Source organism: Harpegnathos saltator, unplaced genomic scaffold (assembly GCF_003227715.2).
Source record: "Harpegnathos saltator strain DR-91 unplaced genomic scaffold, Hsal_v8.6 scaffold208, whole genome shotgun sequence".
NCBI classification, from domain to species: domain Eukaryota; kingdom Metazoa; phylum Arthropoda; class Insecta; order Hymenoptera; family Formicidae; genus Harpegnathos; species Harpegnathos saltator.
Genome location: NW_020229993.1, coordinates 1,027,399 through 1,048,423, shown reverse-complemented (window position 1 = coordinate 1,048,423; position 21,025 = coordinate 1,027,399). Strand labels below are relative to the sequence as shown.

Below are 21,025 nucleotides of genomic sequence, written 5' to 3'. Positions count from 1 at the left end.
AAGGAGAAACAATATGTGTTAGAATAGTAATCGGCAATAGTTTTTCGTTAACGCCTGGAAACAAACACGCACGATTGAGAGATTAATGAAATAATCACGTGTATAAAGTAAAAAAAAATAGTGGAATAGAAAAAATGAAAGACAAACTTAATTCCATTGTATGCATTAAAGTTATTAAGCCGATTTGTATAAAAATACGGGTAGGAGAAACCGAGTCAAGCTGGCTCAAGAGTCATATTGGTCATGCGTATTGTTTATCTATTTATTGCGAGAGGAATAATATAAAGAAACTGTCATCCGTTCTTTTCAAAATATACGTTTTTTGCCGGAGTAATAAAAAGCATACTTCTTCTTTATTAGAACATAGTTCCTTTTCAAGCGTTGACTTTAAAGGGAATCTAAAAGGGAACATTCTCCGCGATTTCTCTTCCATCGTTTTTCTCACGATAAACACACAAACGAAAAGCGCGAGCAACATCAGCCTCGAGCCAATTCGACGCCGTGCCTCGCTTACGCGTCGAATTGTGAATCTCAAATTGCGAATTCTCCACACCGATACTTCGGCAGTCTTTCATCGCGGAATATCCTCCCGTCTCTGCCCGCACTCGATATCAAATTAATAAGCGAATCGAGCGAGCAGCTGACGTTTGACGGCGACTTAAACCGGTCGATCGTGAAAGTTACGGAAACTCCAAGGGCGCGATTAGAGCTTCCGGCGAGGGAGGAGGGGAGCAATCGGAAGTTGGGACGACGGGATTCCATAATTGGGGATGATTCCCAGTGTTCGGGGCGGGCCGTAACGCTTCGCGCGCATCTACATGCGTTTACACGAGTGCCTTGATACACACGTCATGTAACCCGCTCGCATACACTGACGCTAATGGCACGAGTAACACAACGCTTTTAATTATACGACATCCGACGTAGCGATACGTCGCTTGATAAATTAGTCCGATGTACCAAACGGAGCCTCGCGACGTAATAATCACACTTTACACACGCGTAATCGAATTCGTCAAAGGATATTATCGCGGCCGTCGACGTCGCCGCCGTCGTCATTATCATCGCCGTCGCCGTCGCCGCCGCCGTTGTCACCGCCATTGTCGTCGTCGTCGTCGTCGTCGTCGTCGTCGTCGTCGTCAGGACGAATAACGTAGGGCGCAGCGAGCGAGAGCAGGGTCGAGGTGGGACCATTTACTGAGAATTTCATAGTACGCTTCATTGCACTAATCCAATTTAATTAGAACGGCTGGATAATAAGCCTGTAACGACGCACTTCGCTCATTAATAACGATCAGCTCCCGCGCACGGCGACTCCCAGGAAGCCATCCGCCGTTTTATCGTTCGTCGTTTGTCTTCCTTATCGCACATATCTTTCCGTCTGACACACTCCTCTTCCCAGGTGGGGTATATAATACGTATGAATTCCCTCGTCTCCTCTCTATCTATTCTTTCACACTTCTCTGACTTTAAATCCAGTCCCATCTCGGACCTAAACAAGGGTCGCTCAACGGCCCACCAAGGACAAACCCCGTTATCCGTTTCGGATATTAGCAACCCCCTCGCGCGCCAGTCGCTGACTCCGGCTCACGGATGACGGTAAAAGTTCGAAAGCCCATTGAAATATTAAAGATGTCGCAAGATGAGAGCGAGCGAGCGAGCGAGTGAGCGAGCGGACTAGCCTGGACTCCTCAAAGTTGCACCGTGGGGAAGGTCGGATAATCTGCCTGATAATTATTGTAAAATTTGCATAATCTCTCTTTGAGGGAGTATACCGCACGGTATATACTTGAATACGCAAACTTTACGGAGAACTTCTCGCGTGGCGAGATATCTCGTAACTCAGACAAGGAGAAACGTTATCGGGAACTTTGATAACAGCCTGCCGCGTCCTCGATATTTCCCCGGGACAACGCTCTCTTTCTCCCCCGTTCAACCCCCCCTCTCTCTCTCTCTCTCTCTCGCTTTCGCTGTCTCGGGCGATCGACTAGCGACCGTAATTGCGGATGAATTTTCTCGCGCTATCATCCCCGTAGACTTCTCGGCCCCTTCGTCTCTTTCCCGTCCCGTCGTCATTCGGCCTCTCTTATCTTCTCCAACGTCCCTTCTCGAATTTTCAAATTCGTCTGGCCGTCTGGAGATCTCAAGCACCGGATCACGGGTCACATAAGTAAGGATAATGCGTTCACGTCCCGGTAGCGCGCACTAGGGGACAGTGATTGATAAGGATACAGCATAAGGTATTCCCCGGGCCAAATGCGCCGATAAGCAGATGGAATCCTCTCAAGTGGATTCACCTTCCGCGAATGTCCTACTCGCGCGTCCGTTCAAGGGCATATCGTCATGAGCGCATAAATCACGAGAAGATTTATTCACAACGTAGCGACGGCAGCGGCGGAGGCGGCGGCGGCGGCTTCCGTTTGGCCTCTCGACGCCTTATGCAAATGTCGGGGTATCGTGACCCGCGGGTCATTTTGTTTTTATTGCATGCCGTAAAAGCGTAGCGAAGCTGAGCAACATCGCGGCCCGCGAGCGCGCGCTTTGGATGAATTATATACAAGTGGCCTCTTGACTTGATATACGAGCTTAGTGTTGCCAGAGTTGCAGTCGCGTAATGAGTCGCGTTTTAACCGCACCGCACCGCACTGCACCGCGCCGCATGCGTGTACGCTCGTACGGGAAAGGAAGCTGGCGATTTCTCGCGGTGCCACACACACACACACACACACACACACACACATACACAAATGCGGGATATTAATTCGATGCGTAGTAATTAACGTCGCGCGTCGCATCTCGCTTTGGTACGAGATATTCATTAGGCAACAGCAGCTTATGAGCTGCATCGTGTCTGGATAAGCGTCGGAAATAACGAACAGCGGCACGCGATGAATCTGCGGCGGCGCATCGACGCAATCGTCGTAGTAATTTTCACGCGAACTAAACCGAAAACACACTCGCGCCTATTCTCAGATAATATCGGCGCGTGAGCTTTGTCGCGTAAAATGACGCCGTCTCGCTTTTCGCATCTGTAAAAGTTAACTCAGTTGCAACGGAAGCGAATGTGTTCGTTCATTTCTGCCTGACCACAGTAGAGTGCACAAGGGATTTTCCAGGTTGCGATTTGCTTAAACTGGCAATTGATCGCGAACTGGTTAACGCTGCAACTACCAAGCGGTCGAAAATAACCGGCTTGTAATTTTTTGTAAAAATTATTGAAATTTTGTATTGAATTGTTCGGTAAGTTCCTAAGAATCTGCACAGACAAGTTAAAACCGATACTTTTATAATTGATTATAAATTTATTGAATAATATATTGACCATTTTTTACGACAGAAAATCGTAGAAAACGAGAAAATAAAGTTATGTTTAATTGTCGAATTATCGATTTTGAATTTTTCATCAAAATCGCTACGAACTTACCGAGCAACCCAATATAACGATATATTTTATATTTTTAATGGACATCGGATGAAACTAAAGAAGAAACAAACGCTTTTACTCTTGCATAACATGTTTTTTTCAAAAACCAGTCATTTTGACCATTTCGGTCGAAATAGGTTGGCAGTTTCAGTATTAAAAGTCCAACGTATAAAGCACAAACGAAATTCATATCTCTTCCATAGTTGGGCGAAGAACATTACTTGGAAACGCTTACACGCGAGTGCGTCATGGAACTGCGTCGTTTCAAGTTATATCATTAGTATTATTACTATTGATAATATATTAATGCGCGTATTACCATTGGGAGCGATTGCCCAATGGTCATTACGGGATCGGTATGTATGAATTTTCCCTCGAACATGCTGTCCCCATTGCCTCATTCTTCTAACTGATACAAAGTGGAATATTTGGTGAAATATCGTCGGTGAAAAGGTCTCGTGCGCGATTAATACCAGCTTCCCGCAAGAGCAATATCCAAAAAGCCGTGCCCGCCTAATTCTCGCATCCAGGCCCTGGATTCGTTCGTCGCTCGTCGCCGCAGGTATCCTCTCTCGTCGAGAAATCAGCGCGACGAATCTCCCCGGCGAATCGCATTTTCCACGGCTCCGTGACTTTTCATCCGAGTTCCATTTTGCATCATGGAGGGTCGCTATCAGCGCGGGGGTAGATTGGGGGTCAAACCTCCTCTACGGTTTCTAAGACAGAGCATCGATTCCTTGGGATTCTTTCCACCTCGACGAATATGACGGAGATGAAGCTATAAAGGAATAACGCCAATGAGCCCGGGAATCTCTCTCGGATTGATCAGGATTGACCCTCCGTTTCGTAATCCTCGCCAATTATGAAGATATCGAAAATTTATTAGACCTTCACACTCAAGAGTTCGGCGAAATCGTTTTTACAATCTTAACCACAACGCTTGAACTCTTCGTTGCTAAAATCGACTCGAATAGTGCAGCCGAAAGGTCGGCGATCTTAATATTCTTTCCGCTCGTGTTGAATCGCGTTCGCGTATAATTTTGAAGGCTCAACTTTTGATTTATACATTTAAAAAGCTGAATATCGCGGTGAAACACGGACATTGCGTCTTTGGGATTCATTCTGAAGCCTTTGATAACCGACGGATACTCTGAGCGTAAGATTCTAATTAATTTTGAGTCGTTATTAACTTTTCTTTACTCTGACACAAAGAGAGAATCTCTCGATTGGCGGAACGAAAATCAGGCAGTCTCGCTTCTAGCTGCGACAATCCTTCATTTGGAGAGAGTGGCACACTTTATCGCGAGGCTTAATTAAAATTCACGCAATTGTCTCTTTGAGATCTCTCGATATCTTTCTTTGTCGTGAGACGAGAGTCATTACTACAACTCTAAATAAATATTGACGTTTCTTCTTTGTCTAGTTATACAGGAAAGAATCGCTCACTTCTTGAGTTCTTTTAGACTCTTTTAATTATTCGTATTCTGTATGTAAGGATATATCGGACACAGGAGAGAAGAACCACTTTGGGGAATGGCGTTTTCTCTCAATGACGCACTGAATATTTTAAACTTACCTCAAAATTGTGTGTTATTTTAACGTTATATCCTTAACCTTTAGAATGCTGAGGAACACTAACGCGCTGCGTTCCCAAAATAAGCGACGAGCGTCACGAATATTTTTTAAAATACGACGGTAAAAATATGGTACCTCAGTGGAACGTATAAAACACGGTAATTGTTATGTATTTATTACAAAAATTGATAACAATGCAGCTCTAACATCGAACTTTTTTTATGTTTTTTTTTTTCTGAAACATATCTTTCTCACAAAAATTCCTCTAGCATTTTTAATGAAACCGTTAGAAGGTGAAGCGTCACTCAAGGGGTTGATATATCTCTTTCTCTCTCTCTCTCTCTCTCTCTCTCTCTCTTTTTCTTTCCCCTCTTCCCCCCTCCCTTTTCGCTCTCTTGTCTTCCTCTCTTTTCTATCAATAACACGGCAACGGCACACACGTTGTTACAAATTCATCCTGCTTCAGCAGCGCGATTCTCCATGCGTGAATAAAATCCCCGTGCTCTTCTCTCTTGATTCTAACGAGGGTTGAGTCTCGCTCACACCTGGACAGGCTTACGCTTGTAATCGCGATGTAAGAGAAAGCCAACGAGGCTGACGCTCCTCGCGCGATTTGCCGGAGGTCAAGCGAGGGAGGAGGACTGGCCGCGACGACGAAGGTGGAGCCGGGATGCTTCTTCGCTACCATTCCGGAACTTTATTTCCCCGAGGATCGCTCCGACGGAGTTTATCGCTCGAGGTAACACAGTCGTCGTTCCATAGCGCGTCTTTCTTTTCCTCTTTACTTCCAACATCCAACAGCCCTCCTCTGTCGTTCCTCTGTCGACCGCGACTCGACCCTCGCCCGCAACGAGCAATTGCGCTTCCAGAATGTAAGATATTATCTACTTAAAGCGCAAAAGAATATCATCGCTCTTGCAAATCGCTTTTCTAACACGTCGACCTGGTAGCACGCATGCGCGGTCGGGCGTGTACGCGTTAAACCAAAGTCGTCTCTTGCGCGCTGACAAATTCAGAAGGGTACAAGTTGTCCCTTTCATTTCCGAAGGGAGGAAAAATATACCCACGATGAGAGCGAGAAATATGGCGACTGTTCAACAACAAATAAGTGGAATTATTTGTTGTTTATCGGAAAACAGTTGTTGTTGGAACTCTTTTGCGCACGGCGAATTGGAGATACATTCAAAAGAACGAAGCTGGTAATCAATATATATTGTGCTCGTCTGTATATGTATATATTGACTAAATAATAAACATTATCACATATATGCGTGCACACACACAAAAGTGAAATATCATATTTATACTAAATATTCAGTTTCTCTCATTTACGCAATACACACACATACACACAAAATGTCTAAATTTTTGTACCTCATGAAAATTAATATTTTAGAGTGCTCTGAACAAATAAGGTGATATAAAAATATTTTTGTACTATAATATAACATATAATATAACAAGCCTACAACTCATCCGCACTGCGGGATTCCATTAATGAAGCAACGAGTCTCCTCATTAATATGTGAAAAATGCGAAAACCACTGTGCCGCTCGATTTAATCTCAACGCGAATAGTTGCGAAATGAACCGACACACTAAATTACATTACATGTAATTCAGCCATAGCTAACAACGAGCGGAAATCTCACAATAAGAGCGATTCATAGGAGAAGCAAGAATCATTCTCAATTTCAGCGGACTTTCAAGAAAACTTTTGCCGCGAGCGCTCGCTTGCGTTACGTACATCGCCGACGTACGTAAAAAAGATTTAAAAAAATTTTATAGAACCTCGCGGTTTTCTCTCTCTCTCTCTCTCTCTCTCTCTCTCTCTCTCCCACCCTCTGCGGTAAATTCCCGAGCATTTACATCGGTCTCCTCCATAGCGGAAATATTGCGCGGGCTTTGGGAGCATGGAAACGCTTGTAAATAGCCGTCTGCCGCCCGGGGATGGCTGGTAAAGGGGCCGCGGGGTAATACCTCGACGTTCATTAAAAGGACCGCGTAATTTCGACTTGGTTATGACGGGACACAGAACGGGCGCTCGAGCGTACACAGGGAGGGAAACGTTCGCGCGGGTACATTTAGCGGCCCCACGCGCCGCTTTTCGACCGGCTTCACGCGAGCGTTCGTGCGAGTCGTCTGATGGGTTTAATGATGGTAGGGCCCCAAGTCCTGACGTGGTAACGACTGTAGAATATAATTTCCTGTGATCTCGTTATACATGTATACATATTCGCGTCAGATTTACGCGTAATTCTTCTATGAAAATTATTTGAGGCGTACCGTTGCACGAAAAATGTCGTGTATTTCATTTATCATATATATACATATATACATATATATATATATGTATATATATGATATATCGTGTATGATGTACCATAAATATAAATATTGTACACATACACATTATACATACACGTGTGTATATGTCGATATCAACGACTATCGCCGATCGTTTACATAAAATAGTTTTGATTCCCTCTCGGATGGCTATATTTGCTTCATTAATTTTTTCCTCATCTTATAATTATTTAAATACCGTATAGCGGGCAACGCCCCAATTTCACGAAACGATTCCTTAGTCTTCACGGGAGCGAGATGGAATAACTTGAGCGCCGACATGTAACGTCGGACATCGCCCCACTTCAAGAATAATTATTACGAAGTATTAGGCGAGAGCATCGCAAATTCATTCGCCCACCGCGAGGATCCCACGTTCTCCGCGCAAGCAGCGGCTAATGGCCCGGCATGAAGGCAGTAAAGCGAAACCCGACAGAGTAAGCAGGTTCCATAAACGCGGAAACAAACGATCCGTCCTGGTACAATCCATAGCGCGGAAAAGCGCAGCGGAGAGTTAGCGCAGATCGCGCTGCTAGTGGAGAACGTCGGCGAGAAATCCTGGAGCGCGGCCAAAGAAAAGCCGGCATCCTCCTTTCTTCTTTATTTTTTCGTCGTTTCTCGTTTTTTCTTTTTCATTTCGCCAGCGTATCCAGCGTTGCATCCGATTGCATCCTGCAGATACGCCTTCCTCGGGGAATTTGATTAGCGAGTATCGAAATACCGACCGTGATCAATCGTTTGCGCGGAAACTCCCGTTTCTTCTCTCGCAAACGCGCACGGACTCGCCTCTTTTTCTAAATATAAATGCGTAACGTCGTTAACGAACGCGGCGCACGTGTCCGCACGAGAGTCTATTTCATATTCATATGTACACGAGAGCGTTTTTGGCTGGCTACGGCGTGTCTGACCTTTCGCGGATGACGCTCAATTGCATAAATTTCTCTCTATTTCGCGAGTACATCCCCCGGTCGCGGTGTCCGCTGCTTTATGGCCGTGAGTTTCCGGCGACCGCTGGAGTAACGCGTCGCTTATGAATTCGCGGCTGGATGTAACTTTGAAGATACTGAGAAGAGATAGCGAGAGAGAAACAGAGAGAGAGAGAGAGAGAGAGAGAGAGAGTAAAGGGGAGCTGTAGAGAGTGAGAAATGAAAGAATGAGAAAGAGTGGGAAGAGACGACGGAATAAAGAGCAGGGAGGGGGGGGGAGAAGGAATGGAGGGAAGAAAAGAGAGAAGGCACAGAAGGAAGAGGCCCAGACGGAAGATTTAAGGGCGCGGCCTCGTAGGCGCGAGATGCGAGATTCAAAGTTTTAGGTAGCACTTTGTGGAGAGGCTGGTATGCCCGTGGGCGTCTTCTATATCTCTGAATACTTCTCTCACGCGATAGGACTACTTCAGGCTTCAGTGTTATACGCCGCGACGCTATCTTGTTGCTTTGCGCCTCCCGTCGCCTTTCTGCTCATCTTTCTGCAAGTAGCGCGCTAAAGGACTCTAGATAGGCAAGTGGCATTAATGTTTTTAGCTCGTCCTCTCCCTCGCCCTCTCTCTCTCTCTCTCTCTCTCTCTCCTCCCTCGGTCACGGGATATCCTCTTCCTCCCTCCCGACTGCCCGCGCGCGACTGAAGCAATGAGATAACTCGCGCGACTATTGCCGTTTGCGTAAAGCTTTCTTACTTTCTCGTGGATCGCTACATCGGCGATTTGGCGTAATTTTAAGACGGTCTCGCGCGCGCTTGATAACGGAGCATCTCTCGTTGAGATTTCACACGGACTTGTTTAATCTACGTTATTCTCTCGCTGGCTCCGCAGAGAAAACCACCGACCCCTCCGACTTGAATCACATGTTCCCGTGTGCATCGCGATGCTCTTGCTGCGCGTTTTAATATCGCCGCGTTTTACAACAGAGAGACGATTCTCTCCCAAGCACTAAAGAATACAAAATATTCAAAGCAGTAGAATTACATTAGCAATTTAAAGAGAAGTTAATCCACCTTGCGCATGCTCTTTATTACACCGAGATATCAACATCATACGCGTACTTGTATATATATCACAGTTGCTTATTAACCTTACTCAACTTCTTGCACTAACACGTGCGCTGTGCCTGCTCGCGTTATCTTTCGCGTGCTGAGTGCAAGCTAATAAGGGGATTTCCTCCCGGCGAATCTTAATAAAAAAGAATTTCGTATATTTATGTATCCCGCTGGCTTTAATCCGAAGGATGTAAATTCATGACGAGATTAGCTGCGAACAGTACGAAACGCAGACACGCAAACTCGGATCTCCGTTAATAGATAATGTAGAATTGTCTCGGTGTCTCGAATATCGTGCGCGCGCGGATAGGATCCTGGATTTGATATATATCGCAGAGTCGCCATCGGAAAGTTATCTTCAAAACGGTCGAAATTATTCGTTCGATTCGGCCGGATGTCAGAAATTGAAATCTAGATGAAATTTATGGACTGCAAAGGCCTTTATTCTTCAGCGGAGTTAAATCTCCATTTGCCTATGAACTTTTTATCGAACGTCGAGTGGAGTGTGCCGGTGTGGCTGTTCCCGGCTGTTGGCGAGGATACCTTACGGCCGCTATCCGATAAGAGAGAATATATTCGCAACGTCGAACAAGAGAGAAACGAGAAGTGTTTTGAGTGTTGCGCCGATGCGTCCGATCGCACTTTTTATTGCTCAGGTGGCTTCTGCCTAACGCCAATATACTCCAAGTACCGCGCGGTTGCACAGACAAGCGAGAGAGCTCACTACCAACTACAAAGCGCACTTTTATTTCCAAGGCTTCCAATTCGATTTGAATTACGCAGGGCACGTCCGAAGTAAAAAGGCAAAACGACCTGGTCCCCTCCCCCCCCCCGACGCTTAATATTATTCTATCTGTGAACGTTACTCACGGGAGAATCTTTTTAATGCCTTCAATTCCGTATCTCGGCACTGAGTGTGATAAGAAGATTCTCGCGCTCGATAAATGAAAGGATCTTTCATTTAGCTGTTAAACGGAAGTGCATTGGAGAGGATTTTGTCACACTGCGAACTCCGAAACCATTTATTAAGCCTCTCTGTCGTAGCTTCTGCCTCGCGTCGTTTAATGATGCAGCCGATATTGATTGCGGGTAAATAAACGAGTATATATTCGTTCGCACAACTATTCGAATATGTTTTCATCCATGTACGCGGGAGTACTTAGGGACTCGTTAGAAATTGAAATTCGTGACCATTTGAACAGGAAATAGAATATTTCTGTCGAATGTCAGTGCATTAACCACTTCTTCTAGTGGTTATATAAATAAGGTAACTGCACTGCAAACCCGAGTGTGTTATCTTGACGCGTATAAGCTGAAGCTTCCTTTACGCGTATCTTGTCGTCTTAAATTATGTCGTTTAACGCGTTTAAACGCGTTAAGTGATATCGAAATGCATCAAATGACGTGATTTCAGACGACAAGAAACGCGTGAAGAAAGCTTCAACTTATACGTGTCAAAATAACACACTCGGGTTTCCAGTGTGATGATTGGACGAAAGGAACTACAGTAATATATCATATCTAGTTATCAGTCAATAATTCAACGTTCACATCTGTTTATATTCTATATATATTCATGAAGCAACTGCAATTCTTCAATTTTAATTCGTTACTCGATCCCGGAATGTCGCTGACGATATAATAATTAGATTATGTATGTGTAATAATCAACATCATCTGTTGCATCATGTCTCTTATATAATAAATAGACAACGAAATTGATTGAACATTCTATCGAATAATTGGTTGCGCTTTCGAAAAGATCCATTCTCTGATTTTCATGAAATTTTCCCAAATATTCTCAAGTGAACGTATCCAAAAGGTTTTTCAGTCCAGTTAAAATTCAATTGGGATAACAAATCAAAAAATTGGAACAAAATAATAAATGCAGTTGTAAAAATTTACACACTGATAGATAGTGTGGAATGATCTCTGATCCTTAAGTTACATTATAACGAGATTAAGGCTCTCTATAACATATATTTTTAATTAAAAGAATATTGTTTTTCATCCATAAAATGCATTATTCGAACTTATTTCAATTTTTTCATACAGGTTTTTCTGCAAAACAAGTATGTGTCTATCATTTTTGTCTTACCAACCTTGCGAGGAGGAGCTTTCGTTAATCTTTGTAAAATATCAATTTTTATAGCAAACTCATTAATTTAGAAAGCCGATAGATTTATTGAAAAAAATTAAAATCTTACATAGAGATAGATTCTTCACTGATATTTATACAATATCCATTTTTAATATATTCCTTATGAATTTAGAAAAAATTGTAACAACTGTAAGACGTAGATGTTTACGTTTATGTGTACAAATTGCAAAACATTTGTATCATTATTATAAAGAATCAAGAACCCCATAAATTCAAAGATAAAATCATTCCACATCCGTAGTATGTAAGCTTTTGGAAGAAATTGCATTCATTATTTTAACGTTATCTTGACTCAGTTAATTTAAGCTCAGTTAATTGGGCCAGAAAGTTTTAGAGTCGTATTTGTTTCCGTTTCTGCAGCCATTTCCTAAAAATTCGATGAGAAACGGAGAATGAACCTTTTTGTGACGACATTCCGAATTGACTAGTTATATTACTATCCAGTGACATCCAATGGTGACATCCAATAGGAGAACTTGCTTTTATATTATGAATAAATCTTATGAGGTCATCATATTTCGTTGGACGTCGGACATATCTCGAAATGCATCGAAAAAAGGAGTTCAAATCGTCCTGCAAACGAGTACACGGGAGAGATGACGTCGATACAAATGAAATTGCAAAATCAGCTAACTATGGGACCACTATAATACACCGTTTATAACGCTCATACTTTTCGTAATGGTATGGACTCCAAAACGCTCGAGGAGCAGCTATTACTCGGGAAAAAGCGGAAATGTCGGTGTGATTACCCTGTTTAAAATACAGACGACCGTAAACGCGGTGAAAGACTCTTCTCCGTAGAATGGAGAGTCCTGGAATCCCTGGTTTCGGTCGCGAAAAGAACGCGGAGTGTTGTGCGGAAGGGCGATAATGACGAATCACAATGTTGCGGGGTCGACGGAAACGGCTAGGGAAAATGAAAGAAGAACGGGGTGGATGAGTGGGGCGAGTTGTGAAAAGCGAACGAGCCATATAAAGGGATGCTTGCGGTAGACACTTAAGGCGAAACTGCAGAGAAAGGAAGAGGGACGGGGAGAAACCGAGAGAAACGAGAGAGAGAGAGAAACGAGAGAGAGAGAGAGAGAGAGAGAGAGAGAGAGAGAGAGAGAGAGAGAGAGAGAGAGAGAGAGAGAGAGCAAGAGAGAGAGAGCAAGAGAGAGAAAGCAAGAGAGGGAGAGAGCGAGCGAGAGAGAGAGAGAGAGAGAGAGAGAGAAAGAGAGAAAGAGGGAGAGAGAGGGAGAGAGAGGGAGGGGAGAAGTGGAACGAGTAGTAGACTGGCTGACGAGCTCCGGACACCTCATGGAATTCCGGCAGACAGTCGGTGTGAATGCAAGGGTAAGGGTGCAACATACCGGCACTCAAGAGAGGGAGAGAGAGGAGGGGGTGGAAAGAGAGATAGAGAGGGAAAAGGTCGTCGGGGCCGCGCGGGGCCGGAGTGCGTCTACTGCGCGCGGCTGTAACGACCTGCATCGATCGCGAGATGCCATCTTAGCCGACGAGTCTGAGACGATGAACCCGACGATTTGCATACGCGGCGTTTCACGTCGCTCATTTCCGCATTTCCGGTGCGTTGCGAAATGTGAAACTTCTGGCGGTCGCGCCATCGGTTTGCGTTAATTCTCGTGAGAGACAGACAGAGAGAGAGAGAGAGAGAGAGAGAGAGAGAGAGAGAGAGAGAGAGAGAAGGAGAGGAAGAGGGAGAGGGTGGGAGCGAGAGCATGAGAATGTACAACGGGCTGTGCAGCTGCAACACGATTCGCTTTGGCGCGGATATGTGGGTAGGGCATTCGCTTATTACATCGGATAAGTTTCCTCGGAGCGCTCGAAGGGTAGTGTCCAAAGCGGCGAGATTCAATTTAACCTTCGCGCCAGCCGGCTACCTGCCGAGATATTTATCAAGAAGCGCGATAATTTACAATTTAATTAGCTAACTTGGAATACTGCAAAGAGCATCGAGAAAAAGAAGAGGAGGGTAGGCAGAGTCTATCGCAATGAATTTAGTAGGGACAACGACTGCGAAAACGACTGCGACGTCTTTAAGTCCGTCGCGCTCCGCGCGTTCCGCGCGCGAATCCGTGAGAATATAACGCGTGCGAATAATTGGTAAATAATTGTTGAATAATTGGTGCAAATAAATTAGTCACTGTTGAATTCCCGGCAACTCGTCTCACATTCGAGCGAATTTAATTATGACGAGCGTGAAGATGAGATCACACGTAATCTGCACGTCGAGCCTCGCCTGCTCGGCCGATTAGGCCCCTGATCTAATAAAAGCACGTTTATATTTGGTAGGGACGATTTACAGATGGAGTCCTCGATAGAGGTCGGTCGAATAACACGTTCACCTAATGTCAGACTAGGAATTTCATTGTCAGGCCGTATATAGATAATGCGACTCTCGTGACCGACTCGAGTATTTCAGATACGCGGCGCTGAATTAGGAATTAGGTTTCGCCAACAGGAGACTTTCGCGCTCCTCTCTCATATAGATAGAAACCATTGAATTGCGGAAACGCTGCAGACTCACGACGCTGCGTGTGTTCTACTCGTTTTTATTCGTGAAAATGACGACCCCGATATTTGTCGTACCGACCATCTGTTTTACGGAAGGCAGAACGATCGACCAATTGGTTAGCCTGTCATCTCGATCGTCGGACATATATACACTATGTGTGAGTGTGTGTGTGTGTGTGTGTACGTGTGTGCGTTTGTACATATATCATGTGTACACACGCAACACATCCACACACACACGCCTTTGTGCACACATTATATAATACATATATGGTATACGTAATTGTTACGATCTCCTACAATTGATGGAAAACAATGAATGGCACCCTCCAATTCGACCTTCGCTTAACGCGACTCGAGCGTGTCAGCGAAATGAGATATACCGATGTCGGGACCCTTGAACTCTTCGCGAGACTCAATTACTCTTAAGCCTCGATAACGCGTATCGACCACGTCGGGGAAGATGAAAGGCGCTACTCCGCCGAGCTCGTCGTGCAGACCCATTGAATCCATTAAATAACGTCGATGTTGAAAATAATACGAAACAAGCGTAAGAAAACATACAACAGACGTGTGCAATTCGTTCGCGCGCACTTCTCGAATAAACTCAGGAGCAAACTCGGTCACAGAGGCTGGAGAGCTACTCTCGGTCTCGCAAGAAACACGCTCGAGAGTGTTCGAGCCGATGCCCCGGCAATTCGTTCGACGAGTAAGAAAAAGCAGCGTACAAACGCGAACCGCCTCGAGGCCTACCCCTTTGACCGATGCCGCGAGATACGCCGGCACGCGGCCGCGGAAACTTAACGTAACTTGCGAGTCACGCGAATACATAGCGGGGTTGCGGGGTCCGCAACGCGAGCGTAAGTTGGCGAGCGGCGAGTGTGCGTAGGTTAATTGACTAAAATTTCGCTAAACATTTGTTATCGGCGCTCCAATCAACTCGCGTAATCGAGCACGCAAATACAGCACGGGTCGCGCATTAAATGCCTGGCGAGACTCTCATACGTGCGCGCGTACATACGCGCGTAGGTACGGAGTCTACGTACGTAGATACGTACGTACCGGCAATCAGCAGCGAGCTGTGTGCATACAGGAGGGAAAGGCAGGCGGTTAACCGATCGCAGATAGCTTTCGGCGCGCGCGTGCAGCATAAATCGCCGGCGGATAGCTCGGCACCGAAAGCTTCTGCCGCGCGCTCGCTACGTTCGCATGGAATCGAGCGGATTTTGCAAAACGTCACACATGGCGATACCGCGAGCCCCGCCTACGACCACCGGCATTCGCATCCCCCGTGCTCGACGGCGGCGGCAGCGACGGCGGCGGCAGCGGCGGCGGCGGCGGCGGCTCCGGGTTTGCCCTAGTTCGCGCGGCTCCGCGCGCGCGTTTAGCCCGCCAACTTTGCCATACGGCCCGTCACACCCGCTGCAAATGCAATTGAAAACGCCGCGGGATCGCCCACGCCGCCCCGCCGCGATTCCTATAACGTCGCGACAGATACTCCGACGATGCGTGCGTTGCATACGTCATATAGATGTATTGTGTGCGCGCGCGCGCGTGTGTGTGTGTGTGCATATGCGCGCAGTTGTCTGCCGGCCGCGTGATCGCTGCATGCGGTTAAGCAACAATGGACATTATATTCGTGCGCGCCCGGTGATACTTCAGCTGCGCGCTTTTTTAAACTGCTTCTTGCATGAGAGAGAGAGAGAGAGAGAGAGAGAGAGAGAGAGGGAAGCCATAAACTGGGCCGCGATTCCGATAGACCGAATGAAGATATACACAGCTTCGCCGCGGGAACTTAAAAGCGGTGCTTTCTCCTCGGGTCATTTCTCTTTTATCTGAGGTTTACTCCATTGATTTCCCACCGGTTTTTCATTAACGAAAACTTTAAAATACCAGCAGACACCGAGTCGATGGCTTTGATTTGATTTATGGAAATGGCCGATACAGTCGAGGAATTACACGTTTTCGACGTCAGTCTTGTTAGTCAAGCAGGGTTAATTCATAAATGATTCTCGCGATTCGAGTCTACGGCGTGCCACGTCGTGGAGGGCCGAATGTGTAAAATTTTTGTGTACGCTGGCGAATATCAAATTTACTCGCGATTCGAGTTGCGCAGGACGCAGAGTATTACAGTGTCGTGTCCCGTGTACACAGTAGGTCAATTTACGTATCGAGGAGAGATCAGATTTCCGAAGTTTCTCGCGTGCACACGGCAACCCCAGAAGCAACCGCCGCAGAAGCGGACCAGTGGGACACTCAAGCTCCCCGAATGCGCAAAAATAGCACCGTCGGCTCCGCGTTATTGATGTGTTCAGTGCACTAATATAGCATGTTCGGTCGTAAAATTGACATTTCGCGCTGATCACGCCGCTTTCGCGACTGAGTCGATCGCTCTGTGGTGCGTACATGAAAATTCCCGGTGTGAGTAAACCTATATATACGGGAAATAACGATCGCTCAGAAGGACGTACGACATGAAAAATAAAATATGCACGTATCGAACCTCACCAGTTCGCGAGCCGCATCGCTGCATCGGGAGATGAATATTCCGCGAGTCTCTTCCGGCTTCTTATCAATATTCATATTAAGTGCACGAGCTCTGTTTCGGTATAAATAAATTAAATTCTCACGAGTTGGATGATCGGCTTTTAAAAAAATATATACACAATAAGTTTAAGGAAGATTCATTGAAAATGTTAAATTCAATGAATAATACTTAGCAGACAAATTATAATGAAAACCTCGCGAGCTTTTTCAAACAGGATATATGCGAAACTTCATACTTTGAACGTTGTAAATTTTTAACATCTATTTCATTATCTATTATTCTCTTATGCATATTTTGATGTCTCTCTTTTTCTCTTTCTATGCAATGATATATCGCATAAAACGCGTGTTATAATCTATACATATGTACACGTGTCATGACAAGCACATATGTAGCATACACGAACGCGTGCCACGCGACATGTCAAGGAGAATGGCGTTTGTTTCACGTTCGTACGTCAAATTTTTATCGAGATTGGGTCGTTCAAAGTTTGGCCTTTTCGGGAGCGGCGTACGGTTCTTTGTCGGCGATCGGCGACGGCGCATGTGATATATATTGTAGTACACTCGCGCCTATAGAACTTCACACCTGTCGCTACGACCGCGGCGGCGTATCGGGCACGCTCAGCTGAAAAGGGAGTAGCGCGTAACATTGTCACAGAGCCTCGATCCCCATCAAACGATTCACCGCTCATTGATTTCTCCGCGTAGAATAGTCGTCACAACGTGAAACAAAATGCATTTAAAAGCTGAGACTGTTTCGCATCCGATGAGGGGTCAATTATTTATCTATATTATCGAATAATTTAGAGACGTTGGAAAACGAAACGCTTCCCTTTGGAGCTTCGACGATAAATTTGCAATTAAACATGAGATTCTCTTATTTTGATTCCAATAAACCAAAAGAAACGTAAGACGAATCGCATCATGGAGTGTACAATCTTCTATTTGTCAGAACATTAGAATGAATTATATTTTAATATAAATTTAAAGGTATCCCGATTTACCTACTCGTTATACGACTCGATTGTACATATAAAAAATATATTACAGCTTATTCCTACATATAACTTCTTTTTTATTTTATCATTTTTCTCAGTATAACAGGAATAAATCGCCAGCAGAAAAGAGATAACAAGTTTCGCAATAGTTGGATTTCAACGTCGAAAATATAAATAGCGCATATGTAACGGAACTTAAGTTTACTATAAGATTCTCTCCTCATACGACAAGCGTTGACTGTCTGATGTAATTATTTTCAATCTCTGATGTCAATACATCCTTTGGGGGGAAATCGTGCCTCGATATTGTTATGCACGAAATAACAGTAATTTCGCTCGTAAAGCGCGCTATCGCGTATCTTTATGAACTCGGAACTGCGACGGCGCATTCACGGCAGGATGCAAAAAACTTCGTCGACGCCCGACGCGGTAATTACGAAAATACAGAACATTCCGGCACGGAATTATTTCAATTGCATTTTACGGCGCGGCGATCCGTAAGCGGGCGCGATGAAATGCCTCGCCGAGTACTTTCGGCGCGATTATGAAACTGGCACAAATCGTGAATCTTGCGGCCGCGCGAGGCACTTTATTGGAAGGTAACGAAATGGTATCGGGGCACGCGAAAGACAACCCAGTTTATCGAAGCCAACTAACTCTCGGCTCTGCATCCTCGCCGAATTTCTTCTGCGTTCCGAGGGAAAATTCCGCTTCCGAAAAAATCTGTTGCTTCCGCTAGCTAAAGACAGGCGAGCAAGGGAAACGAGGCAGTTTACCGAGGCGAATATCGACACGAATCGGGAAAGAAGGTTGCCAGGATGAACGGCGGCAGGGTGAGAGGGGGCGAGGGAAAAAAGAAGCATTGTTAAGGATACCCGTCACGTTCCAGGTGGTGTATAAAGTAACGCGGGTAGGACGAGAGGAAAAGCGCTCTCTCTCGTTAGCCGTCCCTTTATTTCGATCTAGGTCGATCATTCGCCGTTGTACGAAAGAAACCGACGGGATCGTTACACGACGCGTCGTTACCTACTCGCGTGTAGCCGGCGAAATCCATTAGTTCGTGTAAACGGGGCACTCTCGTTGGGCGCCGCCCCCGCCGCCTGTACAACCCAAGTCACGAGTCGGGAGAAAGAGGAGGGGGCAGAGAGGGAGAGCGAACGAGAGAGAGAGAGAGGGGGGGGGAAGGAAGGAGGGAGGGAGGGAGGGAGGGAGGGAGAGAGAGAGAGAGAGATCGGTGCCCATAAGCTGCGCCGAGTACTCACAAGCCCGGAATTTTCCGCTGGCTCGGGTTAATCAGGGCTACCGGGGTGGCTGCTGTGCGCCGTGAAATTTTCCGATTTTCCCTTTGCGATAGCCACCATCACCGCCTCGCGTTCGCCCGCCCGCTCGCCCGCCTATCCGTTCGCCCGCTCACCCCCCCCTCCTCCCGCCGATGCCGTTGCGCCTGTTCCGCATTGCGATCGTATTGCTGATTCAACGCGAAAGAAACCGTGGGGATAATTACATAAATGTTTACGTTGCCCCGCTATAATAGACGGGGGAGGCGGGAGGCAGAGAGCGAGAAACAGCCGCGGCCATTTTATTTGCACCGACTTAATTTGAAAACGTATACGTTCGATTGCATATGCCATTTACCGCGATTAACTTAAATTGAATAATTTTGCGCTAGGCACGTTCTAGCAACCGATCGATTTCCGTTTAATAAACCGCAGCCGCTCGCTTTCCATATTGATTCTCGATTGTTGTTATATTGTTATCGTTGTTGTTGCCATTGTTTCATACGTTTATTATGAGCTTCCGACTGAAAGCGAGCGAAATTGCTCTCCCACTCTCGCTGAGTTTCTCCTTTTCTTTTCTTTTTTTTTTTCTAGTCCGAATGCTGATACGTCTGAATCGCGAACTCAGTTGCAACGCGATATCTCCCACGGAAGATAGATATTTCATTAGAACTACCTTTGGCGAACATACAACTGTTTGAATGATCGATTCGTGGAAAGATAAATGCGGTCGGCAGGTCTACAAGTGATATACTCGTAGATCGAATGCCAGTATATTTGTATAAACAAGTGTGTACACTTGTAGATTTTGTACTATCAATCGTAGATATGTTTTACTCAACAGTCGTACGACCGTTGTTCTCGCCGGGCGCGATCCAGCTTCGCCCATGATTAAGCGTGGAAACATTCTTTCTCTATATTTCTCGCTGATAGTCGATCTGATGTAATTGCCATTAACATCCCGTTACTCGGTCCCCGAATTATCGAGCACGAACGCGCGGGCGTAACGATCACGATTTTGCCTATAATCCGACTTTATGAGCGATCAAGCCCATTAGCTATCGAGCAGCCGCCAATTTGCGCTGCTTATTACACAGATAAAAAATCGAAGAGTTTGGGTGAACTGCGGGCCTCGGGAAGCGCGGCCGTACGATGATCCGCGGCTTAAACCGCTCTTCTCTCTCACAAAGTTAATTAAGTATGATTTAATTTATCACTCGAGACTGATTATTCGCAAATCGCTCGATCCCTTTATCGCGCGCTATCGACGTGCCCTGATTAAAACAAAAAAAAAAAAAGAAGGAAAAAGGAAAAATAAGAATACGTACTATTCATAAGAAAAATAGAAATCGGACATAATACGTATGTGTGTCTTCCCGTATATATCGAGAACTTACTGCGAAATACGCCTTATACGAGGAGGGCGAAGAGGAACGGGGCAAAAAGGTCTTACTGACGTGGCATTTCACGAAAATTCTGCTCGCATTTGCTGACTTTTCACAAAGGGAGAGAGTGACTGCGATCTCCATAAAATAATGCATCCCGCCAAGAGCTTACCGCGTATAGAGGGTGTCTGGATTGAAGTGTTCGAGCGCTCGTATGTAGGTAAGTAGAACTCGCTGAACTGAGTAGAAAAGTTCTTTATCTTTTTGTAAATTATTACACTAATTGCTGAGATATTGACGAAAGGAAATCGGTCAATCGATGCGCACGGTGCAACGGGACGAGCTGCCTTTAGGCGAAGTCTCAACTAAAATGTTTGAATCTATTGATAATTTCTCGGCAACGACGGGTAAGCCTGGATTCTCATTATTCGTCCAAATAACGACACGCAAGAGTCCGTTAATTCTCCGTTAAATATCTTTTGAATGGGAACGATCGAAATGTAACGTTGGCGGATACTGTGAATATTCAATGTAAAAGCATGGAAGAATGTTTTGACGGTGGATTGACAGAGTTTCTCCTATTGCCGCAGGCGGACGGATAATGAGAATCCAGCTTAATGTTGGACAGTATTAAAACGCACTATCCAACATCACGTGCCGCAATTCCTAAAAGTTTATCAATGGATTCGAACTTTCGTCCCGTCGCATCATGCCGTATCCTTTCGTCAATTTGTTTTCATTAATCTCCCAATAATTACCATC

The 21,025-nt window shown here is 45.5% G+C and overlaps 1 protein-coding gene and 1 long non-coding RNA gene across 4 annotated transcripts in view; one reads left to right on the top strand and one right to left on the bottom strand.

The window, feature by feature from the left end:
* The window catches only part of dpr12 (defective proboscis extension response 12), a 357,607-nt gene that overhangs the window by 17,763 nt on the left and 318,819 nt on the right, over positions 1 to 21,025 (top strand). The gene's annotated exons all lie outside the window — the stretch shown is intronic.
* Positions 1 to 21,025, bottom strand: part of LOC112588396 (uncharacterized) — a 260,117-nt gene that overhangs the window by 7,197 nt on the left and 231,895 nt on the right. The window lies entirely within an intron of this gene.